Genomic DNA, 13,153 nt, shown 5'->3' with positions numbered 1-13,153 from the left:
TTCCAACTCAACTACTTTGGCCTTAAGTTTAGAATTCCTATCTCAATTCACTGCAGTTCTCATGTAAATTGGCACCTACATTGCATGCAATATAAATAGCAAGTATTTAAAGTTAATTTGAAAAAAATCTCACTTTGATCTAGCTTTGCAAACTAAAAAATATTTGTAGGTGGATACAAACCACGTGCACAGGTTCTGTGGGGTGACTGGAAATGAAGGGTGCCAATAGGTAAAGTAGGCTAACTCAATGTGGTGGGGGATGGGGTGGGGGGGGAGGATCAGGTGTTGCAAAATGTGATAGATATTTTAATAGATCACTGGATCAGGGTTGCTTGCCAAAAGCGCCTCTGTGTATATAATGTATACTTGTGGGGGAAAATCAAAGTTGTCTTGTAGACCAGACCAAAAAAGAGCTTTATATGGCGCATGTGAGGAAATGCATTTACTTTGCATGATTCCTTTGTGGTTTTTTTAATTGGAAATCTGGATTTTTGATTTATAGTGTGGATCAAGGCCTGCCAAACGGGAGGGTGCTCTGTATGACATGCTTTTCCCTTTTCAGTGCAGTCATCACTAATGTGATAATGATAATGATAATTATGCACTTATATAGCGCACGACTACCCGGAGGCATCTCAGCGCTTGTACGAATACCGCCAAGGAACCCTTCCTGGCCTTTCCCTGTGAGGAGCCCACTCCTGGGCACCCCCAAGGTGAAGTCAGAAACCCTCAGCGTTGTTGGGGCCGTTGTAGAGATTAAGCAAGCTATTGCCCAGAGGTGCAGAGTGGGGCTCATGATCAGAATAGGTACCGAGGCGAGAATTATCAGGTTTGAGGAAATTTTAGCCCGAGACCCGCCGAGGTGGGAATTGAACCCTGGTCCCGGCCAGACTACTGCATCAGGGTCTGCCGCTCTAACCATTGAGCCACACTTCTCATTTTGTTTCTGAGTCCAGTTTACAAAGTGTACCACATTGTGATTCTTGCTGGGGCACATAAGGTTTTCCTCATAATTTGCTTTTACAAATGCGCACCCCCATACATTCCTGTTGGCGTCTTCATTTTATCTGTTTACTAAAAAATAGACAGGTTGAGGTAGTGCTCGGCCATTATGACAAGGCATAAGTTATTCACAATAGGAAGGTATGGCATATTGTTCTGGATGAATGCTACTTTTACCAAGTCTCCTAACAGAAGGGTGAAACAGGTAAAGCTGATGGGGGTCGGGGCCAAAAAGACACCTTTCTGCTTTAAGTCATCATCACACCCTGAAAAGTAAATTCATGAAGTGACGGGCATCCTAGAGGTGATTTATAAAGCGGGGGCAGAGAAAAAAAGGGGGGCGGGGTACAAAACATGTTTTCCCAATGCTGTTTCCCATATGAATTTTAAACCGCTCTACAGCAAAGACTGCTCAACGAAAGTACACCACATTTGGGAGAAAGCTAGAACTTTACCCTCCAAGCATGCTTGTTGTGATTTGGTGTAAATTTGTACAATCGTTTTTGGAAATTTAAGGTTCAAAATGCATAGATCTCTAGCATCGCTGTACTACGTAGAGAAAACCACTACCGCAAGCTTAAATCACGCAATCTAATTGGATGGCTGCAACATAAAGAGAACGTTTTTTCTGCCATTTTTTGATTTGGGACTCAATTCTTTCATTTCATTTCATTTTCATTGAAAACAAATAAAAAAACAAACTCAATTAGAGGACAGGATAGGGACACCCTGGCCCACGTGGGGCGGTCCCAGAAGGACTCCCGCAATGTCTAATGAAAATAATTTTTTTCACGGCACCTCATTATGGCAGCACAACCCAATGTTCAGAGCGGTTCCTATATAATTTGTGGTAGTACTGTGGAAATAAAGGGTGGGCCTTAGGGGGCTACCAAACATGGCCAGCTACAGGGTCACGCCCACCCGTGGATAGTTGGGCACAGGACCTGGCTACAGGCCCTCGGCCAACTCTATGCAGAGCATGACAGAAGTCCATACATGGCAGGGATTGGACACCAGCAATAAGTTGGGTCGAGGGCTTGGCGCCAAGATAGGCCTTGTGGCCAAACTCTCCCTGTGCACGGCTCAAGGCTATACATGGCAGGATGTTGTCAGCCCACAGGGATTAGGCACAGAACCTGACCACAAGCCAGGGTCTGCGGCCAACCACACGCTGTGCATGCTGAAAGCCACTTGCGGCATGGAATTGGCCATCCATGGGAAGTTGGATGCAGGGACTGCAGCCAACATTACGTTACACATGGCAAAAAGCTGTGCATGACGGGGGGCAGGTCTAGTTAGCTATGGTACATTAAAAAAATAGAAACTCACAAAAAAAGTGATGTTATACTTAGGTATGGTCATAATATATTACTTTAGATTAAAATAAACACTAGAAATTCACACAAAAAACAAAAGTTAAAGTGATGGTATAGTTATGTGGAAATTTCTGTTAAAATGTTAAATTTTAAACTACAAAAGGACTGAACTTTGCTAGTTCTAGTTAGCTGAAGTAACTATAACTTCCACCCTCTCCATGCACTGCTTATTAGCTCACATACTCACTCATGACATGTTCCATGAAATCATTGATAATATCAACGCAACATTGGAAATTACATCATTAATGGTAACACGGTGCAGACGCGAGTTATAGTTACTTCAGTTAACTATAACTGTTGAATTTCAGTGGATTTTTTAGTTTAAATTGTGATGCTTTAGCTGACATTATCAGCCAAACTATAACATCACTTTAACATTTTTTTTCAAGTTTTCCTTCCTGCCATGTGATCGGATACCACCAAGGGTCTGAGCTCTCAGAATTAACGAAAAAGTTAATTAAAAATAAGAAACAGGCGAAATTGTTTTACTTTTTTATCCTGTGGCTGCAGTAAACACCTAGCTAGCCATAATCTTTAAACTGATGGGCAAAACGCTGAAAATGCAGCTGGCATTGCTACTGAGTGCATGTAATGCAGTGGTTAATTTGTAAAAACATAAGTGCTGGGGTTCTCATCAACAGGCAGCTTGCACCAGCCCATTTCTACTGTTAGTGCCGCTTAAAACAGAACCAACTACTTACTGTGAAAGTGGGGAGAGGATGTGGTGTAATGCCCAGAGCTGATGACTTCAGAGCTAGGGAACCAGGTTCGAGTCTCGGCGTGGGCTCATCATCCTGGACAAATCACTTCATCTCCCCGTGCCTACCATAAACAATGTGTATTTATGAAAAGTGCCGGTGTTGATGATTAAGTGCTGGTGCTGAGCACTGGAAACCACTGGCTCAAATTAAGCACTGAAGTAATGCCTTCAAAAATAAATAACGTTTTTCAAGTAAGTGGCATATTTATTTTCTCTGTGTCTAAGAAATGTGCTCAGAAGGGACTAAAAATAATTGCATGTCCAAATCCACATTTTATGGGATTGAATTGCGAATTACTCCTGTCAAATTTCTTAGGAACCATGGAGAGGGCTAGAGTTGGGAAGTCTAATCTACCAGGATCCTTCCAGATTTTTAGCCCAAATGTTGATGGTGCACCTCATTCATTATCCCCTGAAAGAGCCACACATCATTTATTTGTGTATTTATATGCATTAAGACAGAGCGAAGTGGATGACGTTGCTCTGAAAAGCATAAGGAGTCAATTAAAACCATAACATATACAGGGTTAATCCTTTCTGTGCTCAAGGTCTCCTAATGGTTGATGTTCTGAATTCTAATCTTCCTGAAGCTTCTTCTCTAGCTCCATGATTAAATGCCAGAGACTCAATTACAAGGATAATCAGGTTTCACGAATGCACCCAGGCACCTCATCATCATTTTAATTGTTAATTAGAAGTGATAAAGTCAGCATGGCCCTTGCAACAATGTCAGAGAGCAAAGGGCGTGTCTTCTTGACGTCACCCCGAGCCTCCAGACTCATGGAGGCACTTGTTATGGAGTAAGTACCATGTTAGGTACATTGCACTGTCAGAGTAATTGCTGCTATCCGCTAGGATGTAACGCAGTAAGTAAACATTTCAGAAACCCTACAATTTACGATATAGTGGAATTAATGCAAAGCAAGGGTTGATAACACTGATGCTTCATTGCATTTGATTTTGCACAGTAGTAGTGTTCGTTGTCATTGCTGTCCAGGCTTGGGATCCGCTGTATACATTTCTGGTACAGATTTTTGCCATATTTCACAAAACATCAACCATAGACTATTAACAGTGCCACTTGAATTAATAAAAGTTTTTACATATTTTTAATTGAATTTTAATTTTTAATAAGATTTTTCAAACTTTTTATGGCTCCTCCATACTTGCTTATCATCCAACAACTACTCCATAATTTACAGAGCTCTATAAATAAAATGTGTATTTATCCCAAAAAAAAAGAAAGGTTCCTGGAAATCTGCGGGCGGGATGTCATGCAGATCACAAATGTCTTCTTGCTTATTGCTGTACATAGGCTCTAAAGAGGGATGGCTATTGCCCAGTTGGTCTTCGTATCCCCTATCGCCATAGAGGAATTGGTATGGGGTTTCTTCCTTAACAAGAAACCAAAATCTTGCACATTTAAATTTAAAGCATATAGGATAACAAAATAGTTCCTTTCCTTGTCTTTTTCTAAGGTCATCATTTTTATTAAAAAAAGAAGCCAATAATAAATATCTGCCTTTAATAAACAGAAAATAAAGCATTGTTAACAGTATGAAGTACAATAGAATTTTATAGAGATTAAATGAGAATAAACCTATCTAATTAAACATACAATTTGAAGAAAAACAATATACACAACGCAGGCATATTAATTGAAAAAGAGAATTGTAACTATAGAAAGATAAAGCAAGGAAGAATGAGAAAAGGAAAAGGAATTTGCACTAAACGTAATGGTAGAGATAAAGATTCAAATAGGAAAGATAATTAAAAGAGAAGGTTATGAAAAGAATAGAATCAAGAGTATGACAATTAAACTGAAAGAACAAATTAAGTATTAGTATAGAATAAAATGTAAGAATTCTTACATATATTTTTGAAGAAATCAAAACACTGAAATTGGTCATCAATAAGTAGCAAAATGATGGTTAACATCAAACTTAATCAAGTAATCAGTGATGGGTAGTTACATGTTCCACGCTTGGCAGCCAAGAAGTGACGCCTGCTCCTGGGAAACAGTAGTGGGACAGGGAGCAGTGGCGTAGCAAAAGGGCGGCGGGGGGTCAGCGACCGCCCCTCCCCAGCTCTTACCTTCGGCCTTTGCTGGGTGGAGGTTGCGGCCACCGCAGAAAACAACAGCACACACCCCTGTCTTCAGACGGCCGCCGCGGGGCGGCAAACTCAGTGGCCGCCATGGGTGCCTGTAGGTCTAGCTACACCCCTGGCGGGGAGGGGGTGTTAACATTTTTTTTAATCACTTGCCGGATGACTGGCTGTTGCCTATCCTCAGTCCTCTCTTCTTCCTGGCTTCTGTTTGAACAGGAAGCACCCAGGCTCCCCTAAGCCAATCACAACACTGCAATACAATGATGTTATTGGTCTGAGTGCCATGGTTTGGAGCTCAGATGGGGAATGGGAGCCTGGGCATGTTCTCCACCCAGGCGGTAATGCAGCCTGGGTAAAGAACATGCAAAGTGCGCATGACTGTTTGGCCGGCCCGAGATGGCCGCCCAAACATTCATGCGCACTTAGAAGGGTATTCACTACTCTTCTCACCTGTGCTGCCCAGTCCAGCCAGGACCCACCAAACAGCCTCAGCATGGAAAAATAAAATGATAATAACTGTGTATTATATCATTTTCCTTTTCCTTTTGTGCTGTGCTGAAAAGCAGGGGGGCGACTTTCCTCCACCTCAGCAGAGGAGCTGCTCCTGCAGCCAAGGACATTAAACTGAGATTGATCTATCAAGTCTATGATTCTGACAAACCATATTTTTAAACAAAATTGTTTCCAGAAGTTATATATGTGAGGACACGTAATGCATATGCAAACATGTACCATCCATTCCTTGTCTTAATATTTTGCTGCACTTTCCATGCAAACTCATGTTAACACCGCAGTGTTCTCAGAGATGCAGACATTTGAAGAGGTTAAAAGAACTCCAAACAGCATTCTTTAACCCTTTCGCTGCGGCAGCTATTCCGCCGCAGCGCTAACGGGGCGGGGCGGCCGCGCTGCGGCCGCATGCTGGTGACAGAACCGCTCCGTCACCAGCCGCGGTTGAGCTGTGCTGGTGACGGAGCGGTTCCGTCATGACCCGCCCCGCTCAATACAACGGCCGCGCAGGCGCGAAATCAGCACCGCGCAGGCGCGGCGGCCGGGCCATGACGGAACCGCTCCGTCATCAGCACAGCCCAACCGTAGCTGATGACGGAGCGGTTCCGTCATCAGCAGGGGAGGGGTTAAAAGGGCTAATATCATGAGTCTTAAATTGCCTCCTAGTGAGGTACTTACACAATTGGTGTGTACCACTTTGCAGGGCTATTGCTGCTTGATAAAAAATATACTTTTAAAGACTCTAAAATGTGACAAATAAATATACCTGTATTTGATGGCGATATGATTTTTAACAGTTTGTTGCCAAAATAGACTACAGAGTTTTTGTGCAATAAGTGTTCACATTTAAGCTTTTTCCTTGTGAGTTCAGCATAGTACATTTTTTAAACAAACCTTCATACATTGTTGGTAACTATTTTGAATATGATCTGATGAACGACTATTGCTTCCTTTCTCAGGAAACCTATATATTTTCCATTGTGTTGAGATCCAATTTGAATCAATCACCTTTTAAATTTTAAATGTTGATATCGCTATGCAATAGTCACAGATGATGCAAAATTCACCTCAATTTCATTATACACGGCATAGCTTTCCTTTACTTACCTTGAAATTTAGTCAACCCAATTGTGTAAGTGAGGAAGGTCTCAAAACCCACTGGTTCACAATCTTCCTACCTTCATCGACTGTTTAATCCCTCTTCACCCTACCTCAATGTTATATTTTGGATCCCTTCGGTATTCGTATGCTGTTGGGGTCTTCAGTTCACATTGTAAACGCACCTGCATCTTTTGGTAGACACACATGTTGGTTACATATCCTGTTGATATGTAGAACTCTATTCTGCCCTCTGGGAGTACGTTCATGCTTCCAAATATCCCCAGTATAATAGTAAAAAACAATAGAGTTGATGCTAAACTAGTGCATCGTTCCAGCGGCTGCAGCTACAGATAGAAACATTTCTGTTACAGCATCTCTGGTGTTTTCAAATGTGGGGATCTTGCATGTCTAGGGTAGTTGGGCGGCGGGGGCATATCTGGAGGGTACGGGTCCTATGACAAGCGCGGAGAATCACAATGCGCGCACTTAGGACCCGGCCTCTCCGGACCCCGCCCGCTCCAGGTCTTTGGTGGTTGGTCCGGCGGACGGCCCAATCGGCGGCCGGCCGACCCATTTCCGCTCCGGCGATATTGCGTGACCCGAGGGTCAGGGGGTGGAGACTCTGGGCCTATTTAGGGTCAACTCCCTGTGACTGGGGTCTCTGTTCCCGCTATCACTCTTGGATACCTGACTGCTCACGCCGGCACCTGGTCATTCTCGTGATCCGGGCCGGCTTTCCGAAACTCCCACCCACCCGTCCCTTAGATTAATGGTTTGGGGGGCGTTCTGCGGAGAAGAAACCTGCGATCAGTAAATAGTGGCTAAACAAGATGGATGGGAGCCCGCTTGCCCGGCTCCATAGGCCAGCTCTGAGAGGGGATATGGCAAGCTCTCCACTGGGAGGAAGTGACCACTGGCTGGGAGGCTAGGGCGACAGATTTCGAGCCTCCCGGGCGACCCGGGGCAGCCTGGTGGTCGAGAGGTGGGCCCCGGTAATGGCGGACAAGGATAGAAGGGCGGGACCCACCCCTCTAAGGGGCAGGTGCACGGCACTTGGCGTAGGATACCCAGTTGCGAGATGCGAACCAGATGGTGTTCCTCACTTAGGGTTGGGAAGTTGATGGAGCTGATATGCTCATAAATGTAGTTATGTTATAACTTGTGATTTTAGATATGCATTTTATTGCTTGTCATGTTTCTACAATGTGGTGAATAAACATGGCCTTTTTAACCCCACCTGAATCTCTGGTGATTTCAAATGTGGGGATCTTGCATGTCTAGGGTAGTTGGGCGGCGGGGGCATATCTTGAGGGTACGGGTCCTACGGAATGCCCTGTTCTAGATCAATGGCAATTCTAGCAATTCACCTCATCTTGATTCTCTAGTATCTGGTGAGACAGCCGCAGAACCCAGTTTTTGATTTCATTGTCAGACTTGATAGGAGATGGTAAAAATCTTCAAAACACTAAGGAACTACTGAAAAACCCTCACTGATCTGCACAATCTCTTCTTTGCAAAGGTCACAGAGTTCTCAGACACTGTAATAGGGTAAGATCCACCTGTATTTCAAAGCAAGCGTTACCTAACTTCGATCTGCTTGAAAAAAAAGTTCTCTATACTTCAGAACCATATGTGTTTTAGAGAGGTTTTCAAACACCTTCTCCTCAGACTGTATTGGCCAGGGGGGGCACTGCAGGTTGAGTGGTAGCTATTGGCCCAGGTTTGCAGCAGCCTCACGTGCGGGTGTTCTCTTGACTGGATGGTTTGCATTTGTGTAAATCAGAAATTTGTTACAGTTTTCTTCCCGGCTTTAGGAACATACGACCTGTAGAAAGACATAAATGCACAGGTTCATTCTGATACACATACAGTTGCATGAAGTTATTTTTTAAACGTTTGATGAGTGCTTGTTCTCGTCAATCTGTAGTCACCTTCTTCTACTCGGAACTCTGTTGCGATGACGATGTGATTTTCAGCTGTAAAATATTGTTCTACCTGTTGTGAATGGGATTCTGAAATGACCTGTGCATAGAATTTAAGCCTCTGCGTTGATCAAGGAGCTAGATGAAAAGCTTGGGTCCAAAAGGTGGCCGGCCTATTTGGGCAGCCTTCTTTGGCAATAGTTGGATTTAAGGCTGCCTATTCCCTTAATGTAGAAATTATTTTTGGGAAAAAAGACTTGCCAATCCTACAATTTAAGTCGCCTAGGATTCTAATCTTAAGGAATGGCTGTGAATGCTGAGGCAGGTTTTGGAGCGCAGTAGGTCGGTAGGAAAATGAAATTGATGTTCCTAACTCTCAGGACAACAGTAGGGGTGTTGTGAAGCTAAATTGTGGGGCCTGCATCATTTTACGTCAGTTACAATTTGGTAGATTACTGTCACCCCTCTCCCCAGGCCCTTCCCATCATCTGGCCACAGCAATTTATAGTTCACTGTTGTTCAGTCACTCAGGACTGGATTAGAGTGGTCCGATAGCTGGGATCTGGAAATAAAGACTTGGCCTAGGTTTACTTTGATAATGATGTCATGGGTGGCATTCCGTTTATAGCTGCCGAACTAATATATGTTAATAACGCAAAGATATGAACTTGTAAGTGAAAATTAAGAACTAATGAAAATTCATAATGTTTTATTCTGTTCAATAAATGAATGCAATTCTTCTTTAAAAAAAAAAAATAATGTCTGTATGGAAGAACACTTTCGTAATGTACAACAATGAGGCCCCCCCTACAGAATGTGAAGAGGGGCCCATGCGGCTCCTCCTAGCTAAAATATGTTCATTGACTTTGGGCTGGATGGGTCTTCTCTGTCAGGTTTGGTGACTCTGGAAGGGTTGGCCCACCGTGCAGCCGAGGCCTGTTACGCTTCTTTGGAACTGCTGAATAGCTGAGCAGGCTTCGCGGGTTTTAGACTGGCCAACCCTACACGAGAACACATTCCTTGATAAAAGACACGTGACAGATCCTGGCAACAAGCGGTATCTGGTCATTAAATCTTGGTTCTGATGCTGCATAGTGGCTGGAGGAGTCCAGTCTCCATTGGTCTCCGACAGACTAGTTCTTGACTGTACCTTTGGCCATCTGCTGCACACGTTGGCTACATAGTAAATTTATATTTCAAGGAATCAACATTTATATCAATTATCCCAGCAAAGAATACACACAGTGATTAGAATGGCGCTTGTAAGAAAGCTTGCTCAAAGTTAGCTTTTAATGTATAAACATGATTTCCACATTTTATGTAAGAACCTATTAAACAATAGCATCATTGAGGAATGGTGTGAGAAGTTTTAAAGTCATTTTACCGCACTCCTGCGGAGGTTGGTTAAATCTGCAACACACCTTTAATACTTCACAACCCAGAAGTGAAAACGTACACAATTTAAAAACCCATTGGCGTAAGTGGTATTTCCATCAGAAGCAGCTGTGACATGTGATCGCCAAGCTAAGTTTCTGCTGCCATGTGTGATTTCCTACATACATCTCCATCACAGGCCCATCCTCTATGCAAATATAGCTCAAAAGATGATAACAAATAACTGGTCCAAGACTAAAGTGGCAAATTGGAGAGCATTTCTGAAAACTCAGAAAAAGGCTTGCAGTGGCACTAGCAGATGTGGGTAAGATCAGTCCAACCCTGGATTAGTCTCATTAAAACACTTATAAAATATCCAGGTAGCTTGTGCAATAAATGCACAACGAAGGGGTGTATGCGGTTATGAAAGTTGCCAGCTATATTATGCGTTAGTCTAATAAAGAAAGCATCATTACAAGATTGCTTTTTTCAGGGCTTTAAGTGGGATGAAAAAACTGGGGGGGGGGGAAGGTCTCTCAAAGGGGCGTGGCCCTTGTAATTAAGGGCGAGGCTAAAGAACATGTAAACAAAAAATCTGTGCTTAGCAGAGTGTGCCTGCCGCCCGACTGGTATTTTGCTGCTTCTGTCAGTGCATCCAGATAAATAATACAACAAGTAACGTTACGTCTACAAGAAGCCAGGACTATTGACTTTGTCAATGGTTGTTAGTTGCATAAGAAAGGTAAGAAAAAACTATGGCTTCTTGTATATAATATTGAAAATGCTTCAGTTCTGAAATTATGTTACTGTGAAAGAACTATAACCGGTCTCTTTGAAGTTACATCAAAGACAGTGAATGGTGGCACTGCTGCAGAATGAAGAATTTTTTTTCACTCAAGGGGGAGGGCAAAACTGGAGAACCTGATAGAGACCCACCTCAGCAGCTGCTTTTAAGAACTGCTGGTGCTGAGCTACCGAAGGACCCAGCCCACTTAAAGCCCTGGCTTTTTTTAAAGCTATATTGTAAATACCATTTATATTATTTTTAGTGTTTTGGCGTAGAAATTGACTTTTCAATCGACAAGGTACCTTTAATGATACCAAATGATAGGCAGCCTCCCTTTGGCTCTCTCGGCTATTGACGGATCCCAGGAAGTATTTCAATAAATGCAATAACCTCACCTGTTAGCAGTTAATAGCATGTCTCTATCTTTTGAAATGGGGCAACTAAATCACTCGAATGAGCTCAAATGGCTGGAACGCATCTGAAATTGTTGCTTCCTCGTCAGAGGTGAGGATGTCTGCATCTGCAGATCAATGCGTGCAACAACATTGCCGCAGAAGAAGGGTTTCTCAGAAACCAGGACCGAATGCAAAAGAAGAGGCTTCAACAGTGGCATAACAAAGGCCCCCGCAGCCCCCGCAGTGTGGGAGGGGGATGATTCCCTGGGGGTCCCCATCACAAAAGTCTTCAGGCCTGAGAGCTCCTGAGTGAGTCCGGACCCTCCCTGTACTTTGCAGGGAAGCCCCCCTTATGGTTCGTTATTCCACTGCTTCAAGACAGGCTCATGCCTGGTGCTCTGAGCTTGCATTCCAAATATTGGAGGAAACCTTACAGATGTTAAAATACCTTCCTTCATTCCTACTCTGAGAGGTCCATTTGTTTACTTTGGGGTCTACCACAGGGAAGCAATCTCTCCTTCTTTCTATTATTGATCACTCCACATCCACAGAAGCACAACAGGAGGTCAATCATTCTCTCACCAAGCCACCAAATCCGTAAACGACCTCCGTCAACACATCGTGCCTCCTGCTCACTTCTTCAATTCTGCAAGAAGTTGAAGGCCTGGTGTTGTATATTTATACTTACTTCAATGTGGTTACATGGTGTTGGTAGTCCTTTCTTAGTGTTCCTATCTTACCTATCCCATAGTACCTAAGAGTGTTCTCTCTAGTATGTGAAGATTCCAGCCTTGGAAGTGGATGGTCTGGTCAGCTGTGAGGTTTTACTGCTCTGCTGTCCTATCTTGTACTAACTTAATAAATCTATCTTAATAGCTTGAAGACGTGTCCTGCTGCCTACCTAATCTACTTACAACACCTGGCTTTTCAATTAGTCTTTTTCCAGGGACCATCAACACTGACTGTAATCAGGCCCAGTCTCACCATACACCAACTTTTGTCTACTCAGTGCCTGGATACCCTTGCGAGTGACAAGCAGCTTATAAATCTACCTTAATTACATTATATCATGATTTGTCAAATGTACATGCATTTTACTTTCTTTTTCTTTAAACCCTGTGGTGCTGCATATCACAAAGTATTATTTCACGTGCTTGTCAATAAAGTGTGAGGAAAAGCAAGCAGGTGTTATACTCACAGGCACCTGGACTCTAACTTCCAATTTGAGGAATAACTGTATATAAATGTACTCATTTGATCGACCATAGAAGAATGGTGGAGTTGGTGATGCAGAAATCAAGGTTACATGCAGATTTATGCAGCAAGGAAAGCTAATGATACATCTTGCTGGGGTTGGACCATTCGAAGATGGAATGTGTAGGAGCGCCAATGCAAATGAGTCTTGGTAAAGGCAATAGGCTGGTGATTGCTTTTAGATGATAAGAGGATGTGTTGTCTTTGCAAATGCTTGTTTTTATCTGTTAACAGTACCAACTAATGGACAATATAACCACTAAACCTCATTGTGGTCTGGACTTGTGTGATAGTATACTGTTCTAAAGAACGTATGAAAGGAAGGCGGCATGTGTGGAAGGCTGCAGCCAGCAACATTGAATTGCACGAAAATTTATGATCAACATTTTGTTTTTCAGTATTTTGTTTTCACCTGCTACGGCCAACAGTATATGCTCGTCTCCCTGAGCTATTATACCATCTTCAAAACTCACAGAAGATGTCATTGCAAGTATAATCAAATTTCATTTGATGACTGTGTGGCTGGGAAGCAGATAAAGGCAGTGTGGCTGTGATCAGAT

The 13,153-nt window shown here is 43.1% G+C and overlaps 1 protein-coding gene across 2 annotated transcripts in view; it reads left to right on the top strand.

Annotated features, from left to right (window-relative positions):
• SH3GL2 (SH3 domain containing GRB2 like 2, endophilin A1) overlaps positions 1 to 13,153 on the top strand; it is a 702,686-nt gene that overhangs the window by 262,146 nt on the left and 427,387 nt on the right. The gene's annotated exons all lie outside the window — the stretch shown is intronic.

Source organism: Lissotriton vulgaris, chromosome 3_1 (assembly GCF_964263255.1).
Source record: "Lissotriton vulgaris chromosome 3_1, aLisVul1.2, whole genome shotgun sequence".
In the NCBI taxonomy this organism is placed as follows: Eukaryota; Metazoa; Chordata; class Amphibia; order Caudata; family Salamandridae; genus Lissotriton; species Lissotriton vulgaris.
The sequence above is the reverse complement of the archived record's forward strand: the minus strand, read 5'-3'. Positions and strand labels throughout refer to the sequence as shown.